Here is a 4,740-nt window from a genome sequence, read left to right on the forward strand (position 1 = left end):
AACTGTCTGTCGCTAATTTTTTCCTCAACTCCACTACCCAGGTTGTGGGGAGCGGGAATACGTCCCTTCCTTGCTTTCCTGTCTGTTTATAAGGTATTAAGGCTTGTGTTATCTCCTCTTTTTGGCTCTCAAATTGCGGCATGCGCGACAGGGCATCAGCTAAATAGTTCTTTCCCCCTGGTATCGCTTTCAGCTTGATGGTAAATCTGCGGAAATATTGCGCCCAACGTGCCTGTTTCGGGGACAGTTTATGAGGCGATTGAAGTGCCTCTAGATTTTTATGATCCGTCCATACCTCAGATTCTACCTTAGTCCCTTCTAGCAAATGCCTCCACGTTTGCAAGGCCCATTTTATGGCATACGCCTCTTTTTCCCAAACCGTCCAATTTCGTTCTGTATCGGTTAGTTTTTGGGATGTGTAGGTGCATGGTTGAAGAACCCCATGTTCATTTCTTTGTAGGAGAACACCCCCTACTGCCACATCACTTGCATCCGCCTGTATTACAAAGGGTTTCGATGTGTTAGGATGTTTTAGTATGGGTTCATTAGCGAAGAGGGTTTTCAACGTATCAAATGCACGTTGACATGATATCGTCCAATTGATTTTTTTGTTGTGGGTTGCCTTTCCCGACTGCAATTTTTCTCGTCTTTAAGAGATCAGTCAACGGTAAAGCCACCTTAGCAAATGAGGGGATAAATCTCCTATAAAAATTTGCAAAGCCCAGAAAACTTTGTAACTGTTTTTGGGTCTTTGGAGCCTGCCATTCAACACTGTCTTAACCTTATTTGGGTCCATTTCAATCCCTTTTTCTGAAATCCTAAACCCCAAGTAATCTATCTCTGTCTTGTGAAATTCGCATTTCGATAGCTTTACATACAACTGAGCCTTCAATAACTTCAGTAATATTTGCCGTACCAGACGAACGTGTTCTTCTAGGGTATTGGAGTATATCAGAATATCATCTAGATATACGAGAACTCCGCGATACAGGTGGTCATAGAGTATACTATTGATAAACTGCATAAAAACTGCAGGGGCCCCCTGTATACCAAATGGCATGACCCGGAACTTATAGCTGCCCAAAGGGCAGTTAAATGTGGTCTTCCATTCATCACTTGCTTTTACCCGGACCCTGTAATACGCTTCTCGGAAGTCCAACTTAGTAAAGATCTTCCCTGTCATGAGAGTGGAAAGCAAATCCGTCATAAGGGGTAAGGGATAAAGGGGTTCCATACAGACAGATTCCATAATCCCCGAAAATCAACACACAATCTTAGCCCTCCATCTTTCTTCTCCTTAAACAGAACTGGCACTGCCATATGCGCACAACTGGGCGAGATAAAACCTCTGGCTAGGTTCTGATCTATATAATGCCGCAATTCCTCTAATTCAAGGGGAGTCATGGAATACATGCGGGGTTTAGGTAGACTAACACCTGGTTTCAACTCTATCGCACAGTCTATAGGATGGTGGGGTGGAAGGGCCTCACATTCCTTCTCGCTAAACACACGCCACAGAGCTCTGTATACGTGTGGGACTTTTTCTAGACAGGACATCTCCCTTCCAGTTGCTCCTACATCTCTACTGTCTTCAGGTGGATCAGGGCCTACTGCCAAGCGTAATTTGCGAAAAACCCCTTCCCACCAAATAGTAGGTTTCCACTTATCTAACCATGATAGGCCTAGAATGATGGGTTCAATCATTTTTTCTACAACCACAAATCATACTACTACCCGATGATTCCCGATCTCAAGTGTCACAGACTCTGTAACATGGGTAGCCGGTTGTCCTCCTAGCGTTGAACCATCCATTTGCTCAAAGTAAATAGGTTTCTGCAATCTCACTACACGGAGTCCAAGACTATCTGCTATCGCCCTTCGTAAAAGGCAACGGGTGCAACCGGTATCTACTAAGGCCCCTTGCTGTTCCAGTCTACCCGACCCAGGGTGTTTTAGTGTCACCTGGATAACGAAAGGTCGGACAGGATCACATACCATAGGTTCTGTGTGTTCCGTTTCCTCCTCAATGTTCCCCTCCTCCGTCGGCGTTCGGATGACGTCAGGAGAGCCACCATTGCCATCACGACCATTGGCCTCGCCATTCTTGTTTGAGCCGCGATACGAGAGCGCTCCGATAGTCTGGAACGGAAACCTGCCTGCCTACCAGAACCTGATGCCTGGATGTCTGGGGCCCGGAGAGGCGGGAGTGGGCAATCAAGCACTCTGTGGCCCTCCTGGTCACACCGGTAACATTGGAATGGTCTTTGTGAGGCAATACCACCTCTTACTCCTATAGGCATATATGTTCGAAAGTCAATCAATCAATAATCAAACAAGCAATAATAAATCAAACAATACAATATTCCACAGTACCCAATTTAAAGAGAATACCTGAAGCAGTCCAACAATTTTCTTTCTTATTCCCAGTTCTTGTTTTCAGACCTCAAGTCACTTCACTTTTTTGGCTGTTGTATTTCACAAAGCCATGATATCCATAGTCCAAAGTTTTCTTCAAAAAGATTGTTTTCTTTCTGATAAATTGTAATCCACAAAGACTCACCAAATCCCAAAATTGTTTCAAACAAGTTATAAATTACCAAAAAGGAGAGCTAAAAGATAAAAGTCTTCACTTGTTTATTAAACAACTTCTCTTATTTTCCAGTTTCAGATGCTCAGTTTATAAAATCCATATCCAGTCAGAGACCTACAGAGTTTAAAACTTACACTGTTTCCACTCTCTTTCTCTGCAGTTCCCTCTGTAAACAGTTCCCAGGTGCAGGCAGTTTATCTGAGTCTTGTAACAATGTTCTTTCAATAAACCAGCCAAGGTTAATTGTTAATCTCACTTTCTTTTCTTCACTTTCTCTATAACAGTTTTTTCCAGCCAGCAGGTGTCACAGCTGCTCATTTTCTCTCCTACTCCTCTCCTTTAACTTCCTTTAACATAAATCAAATCTTTTTTCTTTATGGGCTTCAGAGCCCACGTTTTATATTCCAAATAGTTAGTTCAATGAAATCCAATTAATATTATCCTTAGAATAACCAGTCTGAATTTCCTCTTTTAATACTTATTTCTCTCAAACAATTCAAATAATTCAAATTTCTTATCCAGATCTATTTCAGCCTTGTGCTTATTTGCCACTATTCGCAGGGGGTGGAAGATAGACAAATCCACCCCCTTCTTTTACAGTCCCACTGTCATTCAAGCCAGTTTTAAAAGGGGCAAATTCCTCAACAGAAGTTGGAAAATTCTCACCCAATTGCCACACTGTTCCTCCTTAATCTTCACTCATTCTTTTCCGGTTGTGCTGTCACAGCCTCGGTCAGTCACACAATGGCTATCTTTTTCTTCCTGTCAGATTGAGAAGTTTCCTCCAGATCAAATAAGGAGTGCAATTGCAATCTACGGAGTGTCCTCTCTTCTTCACCACCCCTCCAGGGTGGCTTAGGTCCCTGGGATCCTCTGGCAGAAGGAATTTGGCGAACTTCCATAAGAGCCCTATGGAAAGTACACCATATTGCCGCAATGTCAGCCCCGCCTCCTTGCTAACTAACATTTGTTGAAAGAGAATCTATCCTAAAAACAAGAGAAAATCTGGAGCAGGAAGGTTTTATATATCAATGGTTCACCTATGCTCAACTGTATGAAAGACAGTTATTTTACACATGAAAGAACTGATTTTGAAATGGATCTATGTACCAATGCTGAACATCTTATTGCTAAGATATATAAAACTCCTGACTGAAAATTAATACACATGAATATGTTAATGAATGTATAGTTAAAAGAGCAAAAAAATTGATGTAATAACTATGCTTGAAAAATGGAAAAATAAAAGTATAAATGGGACGACTTCCGGTTGGTGATTCGTGGCGATATGGCGTGGTAAGAGCGATTGCTTCTTCTACCACTTAACGCTGTGTTTTGGGGACCCTTCGTGGCGTGGAATCTTGGAGGGCTTTGCGGACAATACTGGGGCTCCGGTGAGTCGAGTGGTGGAGCGCAAACCCACCCAGCGGGACTGATATCCACTGTCAAACCAACGAGGCGCATCTGCCTGTTAATGGCGGACCCGAAGCCACGATAGCTAACGAGACGGGAAGCAAGAAATTCCGGTGAAAGAGTGACTGAGTGCACTCGCAACCACTTCTTCTGGAGCATGCTTGAGATCGGTACGAGTTTCGCCGGCTGGGTTGGATCGAAAGGTCTTATAGGAGGAAAAAGCGGCGATCGAAAGAAAGAGGAGGAATTGACATCTGAGAGGATCGCAGACAGGCCGGCAAGAAATAAGAAGGAGAGATTGGCAAGTGGAACAGCGGCGCTACCTGATATGGATGTAACTTGCTGTATGGATCGATCGAGAGAGCTCTGAGGACTTAGGGAAGAGACTTTGCTGATTGGAAAGGAGAACGACCGGAAATTAGGACCGGAAGTGCAACCATACTTGATACCAACTAGAAGAACAATGAAGAGCTAGAGAGGAAAGAAGGAGCACCAGGAAGAGATAAACGGAATAACTAAACTTATTTGCATAAGACTCTGAAGAAACGAGAAATAAAACTGGTGATATCAAATTATTATACTCTCTTGCATAGACTTTAATTAGTGTGGTTTCTGAAGGGACTAAGAAGAACTGAATAAAAATTTATACCTATATAGATTATTATTAGTCTAAATTTACAATATATTTATATTTATATTCTTTTCTTTATATATTTAAAGTATCAATATAACATAGT

This window comes from Pantherophis guttatus, chromosome 4 (genome assembly GCF_059756535.1).
Source record: "Pantherophis guttatus breed Tessera chromosome 4, ASM5975653v1, whole genome shotgun sequence".
NCBI classification, from domain to species: Eukaryota; Metazoa; Chordata; class Lepidosauria; order Squamata; family Colubridae; genus Pantherophis; species Pantherophis guttatus.